Source organism: Dendrobium catenatum, unplaced genomic scaffold, assembly GCF_001605985.2.
Source record: "Dendrobium catenatum unplaced genomic scaffold, ASM160598v2 fragScaff_scaffold_1223, whole genome shotgun sequence".
NCBI lineage: Eukaryota > Viridiplantae > Streptophyta > Magnoliopsida > Asparagales > Orchidaceae > Dendrobium > Dendrobium catenatum.
In genome coordinates, this window is record NW_021319685.1 from 381,404 (window position 1) to 397,917 (window position 16,514).

General features: G+C 35.8%; 1 long non-coding RNA gene across 1 annotated transcript; it reads left to right on the forward strand.

Annotated features, from left to right (window-relative positions):
- Positions 1-997: 997 nt before the first annotated feature.
- LOC114580747 lies at positions 998-6,795 on the forward strand. The gene is made up of 3 exons (XR_003702301.1): positions 998-3,819; positions 3,915-4,011; positions 6,535-6,795. It is a non-coding gene; the product is annotated as an uncharacterized LOC114580747 (long non-coding RNA).
- The last annotated feature ends 9,719 nt before the right edge of the window (positions 6,796-16,514 follow it).

Genomic DNA, 16,514 nt, shown 5'->3' on the forward strand with positions numbered 1-16,514 from the left:
CGGAGCAACCGTGTGAATATCCCCTTCACTCTCCCTTAAAATCCCCTCCAAGGATCTTCTCCCTCTCAAACTCCACCATTTCCTGTCTCCCTTTCAAGTTCTCTCTTCTAGTTTTCTACAAAAGAACGAAGACACAATAACTGTCAAAGATACACTTTGTCGTCCTTTTACACTCTCCAAGTGTTGGCAGAGAACCGGACCGATGTTGTTGGTTGAACTTCACTTGAGAGCCTTCAAAGGAGATGGGAAAAAACAAAGAGATCTTCTTCTTCAAGTAACCTTGGGAATCCCTCACAAACCCCTCACTTGATCTCTCACTCTTCACTCTTACAATATCTCCCAAACACTCACACTTAATGATCCCTCTCAAGAGAAAACAACTCAAAAGTTACTTGTAATAGTTTTTAGGACTCCTTATATAGAAAGGACATGAAAAACTGTCCAAAAAACTACTAATTTCAAATTTTTTTGCGCAGTGGATCGTCCCGTACGAACCTGAGTTAGTACAGACGAACTGTGTAAAAAACTGTCCCGTACGAACCATTTGTGCATCAGTAAGAACCAATTTCGTCCTGAGACGAAATAGGTTCGTCCCGGGATGAAATAGGTTCGTCCCGGGATGAAATAGGTTCCTACTCATTCTAGGATGAAAATATTTCTAGAAACTGCCATAGTCGGTTCCCTTCATCCTTGGATGAAAATATTTCGTCCTGGACAATCAGAACTTAGAAAAAATATTTTTCTTCAGTTCCTATTCATTCCATTGTTCTTACGAGGAGATAACTAACTTGATCGTCCCGTACGAACTATGTTCATCCCATACGATCAGTACAAAATATTTAAGATCTCCTTAAGTGTGTGTGTTTTAATTCACTCAATTTACAATCACTCCCTTTCAAGTTTATTTCAAAGAAAAGTACAAGCTTCAAATCATAGAGTATTTCATGATGAATTGATTTTGAAGTCTTCGTTTGTCTGGAGTTCGATTGTCCTGAAATGTTAGTCAACACAAGAGTAAAAACAAATATTTCAAAAAATATTAGGAGATAACAACACATAAAACAATAATATTTGGAATCATCAAAACTATATAAGTTGCAAGAATGTAAAACATACAAATAACAACTTTCCTAACAGAGTGGGGGGGAGTGGTTAACCGTGGCTTGCGACTGGTGCTTCTACCCCGAGGTCTGGAAGTTGTGTTATAGGGAAGAATGGCGTCTTTAGGACATAGAGAAGGGGGGTGCATGATGGAGCCGCACTGAGAATAGTGTTCCAATTTCCAATCAAATTGGATTATAGGCGGGGAAGTTTTACATCAACATAGTAGAAAATTTCATCAGGGAGAGTGGAGGTGCTAGTGATTTGCACACAAACTCTAGCAAAGGTTAAACGGTTTTGGCGGTAGTGAGAGCATCGACAGCTAGAGGGATTCCAACACAACTAGCAAGTTTAGATATACCATCCAATGTTCAGCAAAAGAGGGGACATTTCATAATTTTGATCCAAAGAAGAATCGATGGGAACTCTTCGCACTTGGGGACAAAATTCAAACTCCACTTTTGAAGGATGAAGGGGTTTTTGAAGAAAAACTAGGGGCCTCCTATCTATGCAAGTTCATAATCTTCAATCACTGTAAATTTCAGGAGGAAGAAACCATCATCCATTGTTAGAAGAGAGAAAGCTCCTTTGAGTTTCCATGTCTTTTTGATAACAGATAGCAAAGCCTCGTAGAATGACCTTTTGCCCACTAAATATCCAACAAGAGAGAGATACCATTCAGGGGCTCCAGCAAGGAATTCATCACTGGTAAATTGGGCTATGAGATTTTGTGTGGGGACAAAAGCTAGGGAATTAGAGAACTCCATTTGAAACTTGAGGGGTTAAGGGGGGGAAGGAGTAAGCCAAAACCTAGGGCGACAAAGAAACCCTACCAGAGCTTGCTGAAAATCACTTGATAAAGCTAATGATTTCAAACCTCTGATCCAAAAAATCACTTCTTCTCTTGTTGGTTGGAAGGCGAAAATTCTATCCTTTGTTGGTTGGATTTAATTTCTCAAATTCACCACAAGCAACACGTTGACTTATTGGAATAGAGATTCTATCTTGCCTAAAGGATGTTGCAAACTCATTAACCTTTTGTGCTCTAGATTCCTGTATTTTGGGGAAACTAATCTCAGGAAAATCCACACCATCTCCTGGAAAAACACTTGCATTCCCAAACAAAATGGTGGACTGGGTATCCCATCCATTGACTGCCTTCAGCACAACTTTGCCTGCTCGATGATCAGGAGATTTTTAAATAAAAGGAGCCTTCTTTTTGACTGGTGGAGAGCAAAATATTATTCTTTATGGAACTTGTTGCCTATTAATAGCTTTGCTTATTGGAGCTACCTTTGCAACAAGATTGTTTCTATTAAACATTGCCTTACTTTGTTTGTCCACTATAGTAACAATTTATCCTTCTTATGGGACCCTTGGTGGAATGGAAAATCTGTGGTAGATTTATTGAATGAAAGACTGAAGCTACGGAACTTTACCTATATGTCTAATTGGAAAGTTTCTATGGTTATCAATGATATCAATTGGACATTACCTAATAGTTTTGATGTTTCTACTTCTTTTGTCATTTGTACCATACATATTAACAATTCCTTGGAAAACCACCTTTGGTTGGATGCCTAAAACCCCAAATTTCACACTTTCCAGGAATTTTTATACACCTCTCTTGACAAAGTTTCTTGGCACAAGCTTGTCTAGCATAAAAAAGCTGCTTTAAGATTCTCGAGCTTTGCTTGGATGGCTTTCAAAGGGGGGTCTCAAAACTGCAGAATTTTTAGCTACTCGTGGGATTGCAAGTGGAACTAAATGTCGCTTTTATCTAGAGGAATCTGAAACTACATCCCACATTTTCTTTGAATGTAACTTTACCTTTAACATTATCAAGAATCTCCTTCCCTGGCTGGGAAATATCCTTATGAGACCCAACCTGCATCAAGCTCTTGATAGTGTTATGGACCGAGGGCTCTCTGGTATTCAAATATGTTACTACATTCTTGCTAGCTGTGCTACCGTGTACTTTATATGGAGGGCTAGAAACGATATATTATTTGGCGATATTTTTGATTGCCAAGCCACGATTACTACTAAGATTAAACAAGTTGTTATGACGAAAACTGCAAAGTTGAAGCACACCGAGGATGTTAACTAATTGCTTCACCATTTTCTCGGTTGCTATTTGCCAAATGCTGCCTATATTTTATTTTGAAAGGACGATGATGATTGCTGCCTATGCAGCAGCCCCTTGGACGGTCACTTTGGCAACCAGGATGGTCACTTTGGCAACCAGGGGCAAGGCTTTGGTGTAGTCCCTTCTAGTTCTTGACCCTACAAGAGTTTTTTCACGTTGAAGCCGCCTGAGTCCTTCAAGTTTTGATCTTCATTTTAGTTTCTTTTTGGCTTTGTAATTTTTGAGTCGTTGGCTACTCTTTTTGTTGTTGAGTGCCAGGACTATAGTTTTATTTTTACTCACTTGTAACTTTTCATTTATCAATGATACATGATTTGATCTTAAATTTCCAAAAAAAAAGAAAAAATATAATAATAAAAAATAAAAAATTAAAAGTCTACCCTAACTTTTCGCGCCGAAACCCCAAGTCAAATCAAAAGGTGGGTCCCTCCCACCTTTTTCGCTCTTCCTTTTCTCTTTTTATGCCCTTCCATTCAAATAAAATGAGCACTTACCAGTTACCACAATAGCCTTCACCGTCGCTCAGATTGAGATGGATGCCACAATCGATCATTGCACAAAGTCAGTTGGTAATTTTCTGTTCATCATTTTTCTCAATTTTCTTCCTTATTTTTTTTTTTTAATTTTTTTTTGCTATTGTTATATGGATTATTGGGGATCTCAGGAGGGTCATTACTTTGATATGCACTTCGATCTGCAACCAAAGGGAAGGATGTGAAGACATCGAATGAGGAGACGCATAAAAGTTTGGCTACTAGAAGGTTTGGCTATCTTTTATGACTTATTTTCTTTGTTTCATTGATTTAGGTTGATGGAAACTATTATTTATGGGAGCAGAAAAGAGGTCTCTCGGTTGTTTTCTCTAATTTTTTCTTGGAGGACAAGTTGGACATCACTCTACCCCTGATTTTTATTTTTAAGCAGATCGTTTGTTTGTTTAATGAGATCTACTGGGTAAACATCAAATTTTAAAGTTTATCCATGGTGGGATTCTATTGAAAACTTTTTCCTAGACCTAAAATATGTTGGCTACTGGTATGCTTGGTGTTTTTTTATTTCATGTTGTGTTTGCTTTTATTTTTTTATTTCTACTTTTCATAGAACTAAGTACACTAATTATTTAATATATTTATGATTTTTGGAGACTATGATCGGAGGGAAGCAAATGGAAGTTCTGTGGTATCTGCTCTGAGGTCGAACTGGATGCAGAGCCATTAGATAGTTTAAGGAGATCTTAGAGGAAAAGCTAAGTTTGATTGTTGGAGGGTTTTAATGGGAAAATCTGTTATATCCTAAAAAATTATTGGCTAAAGAGGTCAGTGTTTCCTCATCGCAGTTATGATTTATAAATCTTGTATTTGATAGGTTGAGAGCTAAAACCAATGAAAGGTTCATCGCTAAATTTTGGTGGCTATCCGTATGGATTTACCCCAGAAAAATTTAATCACATTCAGATGCAAATATGACCTGTAACAGAAGGATCGAGATTGAAATGAATATCTTGATAGTTGTTTTTGAGCATTAATAAATTTATAGATGAAATGTATAGCTACCCTTTATTTTTGTCATAATGATAGCAGAATTCCTGCACTTGTAACTTTTTATTTTAATTATTACACTCAGCTTAATTTGTTTTTTAACTTGAACAGTGATCCTTATATGTTGTTTTCACTAACCCCCTGATATTTTTATACCTATCATAATCAATATGGGTGCAATTTTTTTATTAATTTGTCTCATATGCACTGAACCTTCAGTAGTTTTCATCAACTTAGTAACGTTTTAAAAATCGGACCGGACCGCCCGATTTAACAGGTTGAACTGGTACCCGGCCGGCCGGCCTGTTCATTTTAACACCAAAATCAACAAAGCAGGGAACCGGATTGAACCGGTCGGACCGTGAAACCGGCGAACCGGAAATCGGACTCGAACCGCCTTGTTAAACTTAGACGCATCTTCAGCCGTTGGATTTCAATCGTGTGGTTTTTGAGAAATAACTAAATAAGTATGTGAAGTAAAACTTTAAAACCTAACTTCTTTTTCTCCTACTCTGTAATGTCGTAACTTCCGAAGCCGCTCCTCTCCTCTGCTCCTCCTCCTTCGTCTCTGTAGCTCCTTTGTTGGTGCTCGGATTTGTCTGTGGCAACTGCAGAAGACAAAGAAGCATAGGAGATTTCGGCTTCAATAATAGGTCATCTTGTTAGTGTTCTAGATATCCCCCTCTCTCTATTTTCTATGTTGAACATTTTTTTTCTAATATTTCAGCTCTTTTTTCATTTTTTGCATTAGTGATTTTCAGCCTTTATTCTTCTACATCTACCTCATATTTGTTGTGATATTTTTGGATATATCTTTCCTTTGATCTGCTCTTAGTTTTGTTATTTCTCTCAGTTTAGAGAATGAGATGCATTGAAGATATTTTTTGGAACATGCGAGAAAGCACAATATGGTGGTTTTTCTTCCACTGATTTGTTTTATTGTTTTCTCACCTAAGTTGATTTATGGAGAAATGAGTAGTATTTTTCGCAATTGCTGTCATGTGGTCAATAGTCGAATTTGTCTACTATTTTATAGAGATGAATAAAATAACTCAGAGGAAACCAGCACTGATGTTCTGTTCCGGCATTAGAAGCGTAGTTGCTAGCTCTAAAACCATCCTTCATCTTCTGTCATTTGGATTAATTAACTTCATCCTTGATTATATGCCTGTGGTGTTTAGAAATATCAGGTTAGAAAAGCTAGTTCATGGTAAAGAATCTGTTTTATTGTTGGATGCAGATTTCTTAAGTAGGAATCAGACATTGAAGCTACAACAATTCACTGCTGATGTATTTTGAAGAGGAAAATTTTGATATATTACTTGTTTATTTTGATATGAAAATGAAATGTATATTGTATAGTGAATGTATTAGATGAAAATTTTTCATTCATTTTATAATTTTTAATAATATTATTATTTATTACGTCATCCGGTTCAAACCGTGAACCTCTCCTTCTTCCTGTTCGTTGTCCGGTCCGGTTTTCAAAACCTTGGTAATAAGTATATAAATTATTTAATTTTATATTTGCCAAGGCAAAAGGACATATAGGCGCCAATATTCGGACTTGAGGAAGAATGAGCATGAAATAAAATGGTGCTCAATGTTTATTGATATAGGTTATTTTTTATTTGCTCTGTAAATTTTAAAAAAGCTGCTTATGATCCCGTATGCTATTGGAAACTTGCACTCAAGAAAATTTGTCAGATTTATTGGCTAAAATGATTACTCTTGTGATTAAACTAGGTTGAGGACTGCACCAAATTTGGCCAAGAGCATGAGCGAAGTCTATCTTTTTGGGAAAGAAAAGTATGCGAAGCCTCCAAAGAGGATCTCAAACCTTATAAAGTCTACTAATAGCAGCCCTCATTCCATCTCTGTTGGAATCCTCACACCACTATCTGAAAATTAAAAGAAACAGATTGAACAATCAGTTGAATTTTGACACACCTATGTCTGATGCATCGAAATATAGCTACAGGAAAAGGTTCAATGTGTTATCTTTAGCTTCCTATTGTTATCACAGATTAAACTTTTTGAGTCGGCTTCAAAGCACTCAGTTTCGATAGGTTTTCATGCTTGCCCTTGAGTCAGGAGTTGAGGCATGGTTGTGTTGATTTATTCTTTCAGAACATTCATAATTAGTTGGGTGGAAATGTCATGATTGATAACATATTTGGATTACTTTTTAGTCATCATGGATGTAGTCTGATTAAAAACAACATACAAACATGCATCTAAAGCGAAGTCTTTTTTATCACCTTTTTAATTTGATTTTCTCATTTCTTGAAATAGCCTCTGCATCAATATTCGTGAAGAAGAACTAAGTCATATGTCCTAAAGTACAACCTTCTAGATGACTAGAAAACATTACAAAGGATTATGTTCAATACTTACAAAATACAAGATCTTAAGAAGCCACAGATTTGGAGAATGATTTCAATTACCAGATCATGTAGCCTTAAACTTGGGTGAGGTTCATAAGAACACTACAAATCTTCATACGGCTCACTGAAGACTTTCTATCTTGTTTCCTGTTACAGTATATCAAGCCTCTTCATGTCAATAGTTATCAAAATATTGTGTGCGTAAGATTTTTTTTCTGTCATACACTTTTCATTGTGATGTTGAAAAAGACTTTTTTTTTCTGATGATTTTCTTGTCAAGCTGAAAGATTTTTGCTATGTTGAAGAATTATTGATATCATCAATGGGTGTGCTGTTCTCTTCAAATTAGTTGGCTTCTAAAGGTTGTTGCGTTTTATGCAACACAGTCTTGTTGTCTTTAAATTATGTTGGCCCTTCTCAAAGGTTGTTGCATTTTTAAGTAGATTCTTTTTTTTAAATTAGTTAGGAAAATTGATGAATTTTAAATTAGATTAATAATAAATTTATTCAAAATTTGAAAGGATTTACATCCCAATGATTTAGAGAAAATTATTTCTTCAAGATAATAAAATTAACCATGCTTTCCATTGTTCATTATTTTTGTGAAAAATAAAATTAACATATATAATCTTAAAAATATAAATTACATTGAAAAAGCAAAAATAATTTGTATTTGAATTTTATGATTAGTGCATATTGTATTTTTTCATTCATTATTTATTGAAAAGGTTTGTATATATTTTTTGGTTTGGCTGCTTGAAAGATTATCATCTCGTTTAACTATATATGAATCAATGTTTTCTTATATGAAGTTAACATTGTTCCAGAACTAATCTCTCATATTTACACACTATTAATACAACAAATGTAGTAGTAGCTTCAGTCAATGAAGCTTTAGTCATTTTGTTCTACAATGATTTAGCTAAAACTTGGAGATATACTAGTCTACTACTAAGTGTATAGTCTTGCTCCGTCTCAAAAGATCACAGCTAGAGTGGAAATGGAACAACAGATTTAACTTTATAAAGTGGGCATGCAAGCAATTTGTAAATATTAAATTGATTAGTAATTAAGATTTTTTTCTTTGTTATATTGTATATTGAAATCAAAACTGGAACTTGATCTTACCTCTATGATTATCTTTGGATCCCATAGAGTATATAAGATTTATCCTTGGATTTAGCTTTATAGAAATTGTATGATCAGATGAACCAATATACATAAATTTTTTTACTCATAATACATAATTGACAAGCTTATGTGCTCATCAAGTAATTTCACCATGCAAAAGTTCTCCATGAAAGAAATGAAGTAACTTTGAATGTAGAGATTAAATTTTAATTAGAAATGCCACAAACATTGTTCTAAAAGATTCCTAGTTTAAACCTTCCTTTAATCATTACTGCACTTCTTGTCATCATAGTCTTATCTAAACCCACCTTCCACCCTTGCATATTTCAACGTACATAGATTTCGCCTCATAAATGCTTTCTTGTTATAAGATGACAATAGTAATTATTTTTTTGGTTTTGTTTTTTAGAGTGAGTTTTGTATCACTGTTTGATCTAATTGATGATGGATGGTTCTCCTAAGATGCTTAGGATAGTAAAGCTATGTTTGTGATGTTTAAATTTTAGTTGAATCAGGGTTATGAAGGAGATAGTGGTTGACTAGCCCAATTTCAATAACAAATCAAGATTTGAGCTTAGATTCTAACCCTTATAACTTCCTCTCTAGAACTCAAAATGACTGAAATAGAAACCAAATTATTGGTTAAGCAGTCTAGTTATCATGAGGAGAATTTCATGATATTTGGTGAATGTTTATAATTTCTTATATTTTTTCCATTCTAGGTATGATATTTTCCTTTATTTTATTATTATTTAATTTATTTTTTTTTATGATATTTCCTTTTTTTATGATATTTCCTTTTATTTATTTATAAGTGACATAGGGTTTCTAGTGCTTTGAAATTTAGCGAATAAGAATCCTAAATTAATGCATGTAGATCAAAGTTTAGGGTGTCTACTACGAATTTGAAGTTTTTTGAGAATTTTTTTGAGGAGTTTAAGTCACTCAATTGAAGATAATTTAAATTATGTTAGTTTTTAACCTTCTTTAGCCTATTCTTGCAAAAAAAAATCCTCTAATGATGGGTTAAAATGCTACAAAAAATAGGATTATAATTTTTTTGAAGTGGGGAATTACTTATAGTTCAAAGAATAAAAGAAAAAGAATCAGGAAATAAATCATGATAAATCCTACTGCTTACCAAAATAATAGTCATAGGAAGTTTCTCCTAACCCTCCATGCAACTTGTTTGAGCTCACCATATCTTTTGGGGGTCCATTTGTTAGTCTCATTTTTAAATGAAGTGTTAATCCTTTAATCCTTATCATCCTTAGTGCTTAGGTATTCCTATCTTACTATGAACATAACCTAGAGGACTTTAAGGGAAAAATCCAAGGACTTATCATTACTAAACTTAGATGGCTTAGGCATTTCCTAAACCACTTTCCAAGAGAACCAGGAAGTATCCACGACCATTCCAAGTCCTTATTCAAGATTAAACCTACGTTAAACCTAACCTTTGCACATTTATAATCAATCTTGAAAGTGATTTGATCCACCATTTATAGCCATGGCCAAACCTTGGTTAACCAAGTTTGACCATGAATCTCTTAAAAATCCTAAAAATACCTAACTGTTCTTTCTTAGGTTAGACAAAGCCCTAAACCCTAGGGTTGTGACCTAAGACCTCTGAATAATTCCATAATCATGTTGAAACCTAATGGAGCCCATTTTGGGCCATGGCTAACCATGATTGGCCCATTCAACCTTTATTGATCCATTTGAACCATAAAACATATTTCATGAATTAAACCTTAAATCTCCCACAACATAGACTTAAACATCTGCCTCCAAGAGCCTCCTAATGTAAATTTGAGCGTGCTTCAATATGGTAATGACTATGAAGAAGCACTTTTTGATCTAATCCTTCCCAATAGTCGATCCATAATGAAGAAGTGTTCCTTGTAATACAACACTACATTGAGGTATAACCCAAACCAGAGCTCACTAGAATAAGGGACTAGGACATTATGAGGAGAATGATCAATCCACATCTATTTAGCTGTTCGATTGGTCCGTCTACTTCCATAGATCCTACTGGATAGATTTGATAGGGTTTTGTAGAGTAGAATGCATGGTTCAAGTCATTATAGGAGCTTGAAGATGAAATCATGGTTGTTTATTCCTTTAAAATTTATGGTATGGTTCTAATTTTACAAGACATAATTATATACTACCACCCTCTATTTTGATTCCTTAAATCTTAACTGTTGATTTCAGATTGAACAACTAGGAGTGATGATAGATGTCATTATAGTCTGTAGTTTCAAATAACCTATCAGCTGTTGCCATTTGGAAAGTGTTGACCAGAAATCATTCTCCACTTCTCCCTACAGTAGCAACTAACTACTGACAGCTTTTCCTCTCTGCAGCAGCCTCCATTGCTTTTGCTTTATGTAACAACACAAGGTAGTTTAGACATTAGTCATTTACTTATATGTGTATTTAAATCAACTCTTGCTACAGTAATAAAATCAATCAAGTTCCATCCAATACCGAGTCATCTTCATCCTCTAGCCCTCGTCTGTGATTTGCATTTGTGCTGTGTCTCCACCTCTTCATGGTATCAGAGCGAATCACCTAGCGGCTTCTCCATCCGTCTGAAATGGGTGACTCTACTCCTGTCTCCGCTGCCTCTACTCCCCAACCAACTCAACATGAGAACCCGAGCAGCACAGACATTCACATACCTCCCACCCTCAAATTTCTACTCTCTAACATCAAGAATGTTATAAATGTTCAACTTCTTCCAGACAACTACCCAACTTGGCGATCAGCTATCCAAAAGTTGTACGCTGCCAACAGCTTCTCCTAGTACTTAGATGGAACACAGCCATGCACTCCTAAACACCTGCTAACTGCCACCAGTCAGCTCACTCTAAATCCCCAATTTTCTTCCTTGTCGTTGATAGATCAAAATCTATCTGTTACCTTGTTCTCTACGATCTCCACATCTATTCTTCCCTACGTGTTGAATCTCGACACCACAACATCCATTTGGAAGACGCTCGAGCAGCGTTTCTACTTCACAAATCGGTCTAGAGTGATTCGGTTGAAAAATGAACTGCACTCATTATATATGCAAAACAAAACAATGACCGAATATCTTGCCTCCGTGAAAACCCTTGTCGACAACATTAATGCCGCCGGAGGATCTGTCGACAGTGAAGATGTCTTACACTACATTCTGAATGGCTTGCCTCCTACCTACCAATCCTTCAAGACATATATTTGATCCTCTCTTCATTCCATCAGTTCAGACAATTTGTACTCATTGCTTTGCAGCGAATAAGTGCACCAAACAACTAATGCTGTTAAAGAATTGTCACTAGCAACTGCATCTTCTACCACCGATCCAACACTTGCTCTGTTTTCAAACAGAGGTCGAGGACGAGGACGATTCAATAACTATAGAGGTCATGGCCATGGAAATAGTTCAAATCACCTTCCTCGATCATCCCATTTTGATGGACATGGTCAAATTTGTGGTAAACCTGGACATTCTACCGTGAACTGTTGGCACAGAGGAAATTTTTAGTACTCCTCTCCCGGCTCTTCATTAAACGTTGCACTGCTTGCCAACAACTCAAATATAGATTCCACACCTTGGTATCTAGATAGAGGTGCAACTGCTCACTTGTCTCCCGATCCACTACCTTTGTAACTACCTTACACTAGTAAATAACAAGTGCTGGTCGGTAATGGTACTCCTCTCCCCATCCAACACTTTGGTAATGGCCTTCTACCCCACTCCATTTCGTAAGCTTTCACTTAACTCCTTACTTCACGTTCCTCATCTCACTTACCGTCTTATATCCATTTCCAAACTTATAAATGACAACAACTGCTCTATTTTACTTGATAAATCTGGTTTTGTTCTTAAGAACAGGAAGACCAACAAAACACTTCTCCACGGTCCTTGCCATAACGGCCTCTACCCCATTCCCATCATTCCAGCTCCCACCACTCATGCCGCAGCCACATCTACCACCATCTCTTCCGTCGATCATTCTACTGCTACCGTCTGGCATCAACGCTTGGGTCATCCGCATTCCAAAGTTCTTCAAACTCTACTAAAATAGCTTTCTCTTAATTCTACATTTTCTTTCTCTAAGAATTGTAATTCCTATGAATTAGCTAAGAGTCACAGGCTTCCCTTCTCTCCCTCCAACCATGTATCCAGTTATCCCTTACAAGTACTGCATTTAGATGTTTGGGGACCTTCCCTAGTGCTCTCATATGATCTTTATCGTTATTATCTTATCATAGTTGATGATTTTTTCAAAAACTCTTGGTTGTTTCTACTTAAATTCAAGTCTGAAGTTCCACTTCTCTTAATAAGACTTATTAAATTTCTTGAAAAATAACTAAACTACCCTGTTCGTATCATTCACTCCGACAATGGTGGCGAGTTTGTGAACTCCACTCTTCAGACGTTCTTCTCTCAAACCAGTATATCGCACTAGTTAACTTGCCCTCATACCCCTCAATATAACAGCACTACCGAGCAGAAACACCGCCACCTTATCGATACAGCCCGCACCCTCCTCATCGATGCTCATTTACCTTCCCATTTATGGAGAGAGGCAATTCACACAGCTCTCTATCTTATCAACAGACTACCCTCTTCCCATAATCCCAAAAAATCACCTTACGAACTCCTATATAATCGTCTGCCAAAGTATCATCACTTAAAAATCTTCGGTTGTCGTTGTTATCCATGGCTCTGTCCTTACACCCCACATAAACTTTCCCCCCGTTCTTTTCCTTGCCTGTTATTCGGTTATACCAATCAACAAAAAGGTTACAAATGTTATGATCCTACTACAGGCAAAATCTACATTTTACGTCATGTTACCATCCACGAACTATCCTCTACATCCCATATAAAGCTCAATCAACCTAGTCTTTAGTTCCTCCACCCTCTGATAAGCAAATAATCGGCTGTAAATGGATTTTCGAAATAAAGCGGCTTGTGGATGGTTCTATAGCCCGCCACAAAGCTTGTCTTGTCGCACAGGGATATAAACAAGAATACGGCGTTGATTACCTCAAGACCTTCATCCCCGTCATTAAATTTCCTACAATTTGCCTCTTCCTTACTGTTTCTCTACATCAAAACTGTCCAATATCATTGATAAAACCATCTACATGGCTCAACCCCCTGGCTTCACCGATCCTCAGTTCCCCAATCATGTGTGTCTCCTTCATAAATCACTCTACGGGCTAAAACAATCCCCACGTCTTTGGTTTGCCACCTTAACAACCTACCTAACCACTCAAAACTTTCACGTCAGCAACACTGATCCATCCTTCTTTATTCATTCCAAACCCGACATCACTGTCTATATCCTCATCTATGTTGATGATATTCTCATTACTGGGAATGACTCTTCTTTTATTTCCTCCCTCCTCACAAATCTTCATACCAAATTTCAAATACGAAACTTGGGACTCCTTTCCCGCTTTCTCGGAATTGACTTCACTCGCACCTCTACATATTTCCACCTCTCTCAACAATCTTACATTAAAAAACTCCTACTAATAGCCTCTATGACAAACTGTAAACCTCTAAGCACACCACTATCAAACAAACTTCCTACAGACTCTTCTCTCCAATCCCCATTTACTCAGCCAGCACTCTTTCGCCAGTTAGTAGGTTGTCTATAATACATGTCCTCCATCCGGCCGGACATTGCCTTTGCTGTAAACAAGCACTGCCAACAAATGCATACACCATTACTACTTCACTTACAACTGCTCAAACGGGTACTCAGATACTTGGCAGGCACCATTAACTATAGTCTGTTTATTCCAAAAATTGACCTTGTGCTCGCAGCCTTCTCAGACTCCGATTGGGCTGGTGACTGTGCCGATCGGAAATCAACCACCGAATATTATATCTTCCTCGGAAAATCATTAATCGCCTAGTCTGTTAAGAAACAGACTACCGTCGCATGATCATCCACCGAAGCGGAATACCGCTCTCTGGCTGTAGCCATTACCGAACTCATCTGGATCTGACGTCTCTATCATGACTTCAACATACAACTACAGATGACACACATTTTCTTCCACAACATATCCGCTCTCTCCATTGCTTGTAACCCCATTTTCCATGCCAGAACCAAACATATCGAAATCGATCACCATTTTGTCAGAAATTATCCACTCCACTGCAGACATGTCACATTGCCACTGACGATCAGATTGCTGATATATTCACCAAGGCTTTGCCTGTCTCCAAGTATTAGTATCTCTAATCCAAGGTAATGGTCATTTCGCCTGTCACTGTTGAGCAGAAATCATTCTCCACTTCTCCCTGCAGCAGCAACTAACTGCTTACAACTTTTCCTCTCTACACCAGCCTCTATTGCTTTTGCTTTATGTAACTACTCAGGGTAGTTTAGACATTAGTCATTTTCTTATATGTGTATTTAAATCAACTCTTGATACGGTAATCAAATCATCAAGTTTCATCCAATACCGAGTCGTCTTCATCCTCTATCTCTCGTCTGTGATTCGCGTTTGTGCTGTGTCTCGACCTCTTCAGAAAGCATGGGTATAATATATGGATTTAATTATATTTAGTTGTCAAAACATTAAAGTTACATATCTATTGATCCAGTGGACCAATTGATGTGATTAAAACCTCTATGAATTTATTTTAATGAGTCCTATCCATTAAATTTGTTGTAAAAATAGTTCAATAATGTATTATCATGTAGATTGAATATAGTGTATTTTTTGTTTGGTCTAATTTACTAGATTAGACACATTAGATTGGCTTCAAACATAACTTGATGAAATCTTAGAGAATTCTTAGTATCTATTAATAATAAATTTTATACTCTTTTATTATCTTAAAAATTTGTGAAAATATGGTGTTTTATTTGATATGGTGCATAAAATATCTAGGAAAAAAGAGAAAAATTTACAAGAGTTAAACGAGCAGTGCACCACTCCAACTACCAGTGTCGTTGATTCTATAATGCCTCAAAATCAGATCAACATATCTTGAATTTATTATTTATATTTTCTAAAATCTAAATTATTTGTTTAAAAGGCTAAAGGAATTTTATTTTCAGTTTAAATTTTAATGATTTACTGCTTTATGTTTTATTAAAATGTTTTAAATATTCAACTTATTTTTGTTTTAAGTTTTAAAGAACCTTAATAATTAATTACTCCAAAGTTAGGTTTAAACTTATTAATTAACAAGTAATAAGGCTCATAATTGTAATTATTTGTTCCCCCAAAGGGATAGAGCAATTGCATAGAGTCATTTCATTTTAATTAAGTATTTTCTTTGATGATTTAGTTAATTTTATTTTAAAAAGTCATATTAATTAATAATTTTAAAGTGCTTAAATTCATTAATTGACAAGTTATAGGGTTTCAAAAGAAATATATATTCTCCCCCCCAGGGATAAATCAAGCACATATAACCTTTAATTTATTAATGATTTAATCAATCATTTAAGTTTAAGGAATGTTTTTAGTCAATTATCTTACATTTTATTTGATTTACTATTTTATTTTATTTTATTTGAATCATTTATATTTCCTTTTTTTATTTTATTTGAACTTGATCTATTTTTTTTATTAAATTTTTTTTTTATTAATTTTTAAATTATTTAACTAATTTATTTTTATTCACTTATTTAATCCTTTATGTTTATGAATTTTATTTTATATTTGTTTATACTTATTCATTTATTATTTACACTCATCATCTCTCTCTCTCTCTCCTCTCTCTCTCTCTTGCCGCTCTATACTTAGGCCACTATTCTTCATATGAAGTTTTCTCTCTCTCCTCTCTCTCTCTCTCTCTCTCTATCTTATCTATCAATCTCTCTCTCTCTTCTCCCATCGCATTGCTCTCTCTCTCTCTCCCACACACACACACTCACTCTAGAGATAGAGAGGTGTGATGAGAAAGAGAGGAAGACAATTTTTTAAAGATTTTTTTAATCTGTAGTTCTATAAAATCCTTATAATGGCAAAGCCAATATAGTTAATTACATCCAAAGATAGTATCTCAAAGGAAAACACACAATTAAAAGCAGTAATTTCCCTCTCTCTCTCTCTCTATCCATCTCTCTCTCTCTCTCTCTGCTCTCTCTTTTCTCCCTCTCTCCTATCTCTCTCTCTCTCTCTCTTCTCTCTCTCCTCTCTCTCTCTCTCTCTCTCTCTCTCTTCTCTCCT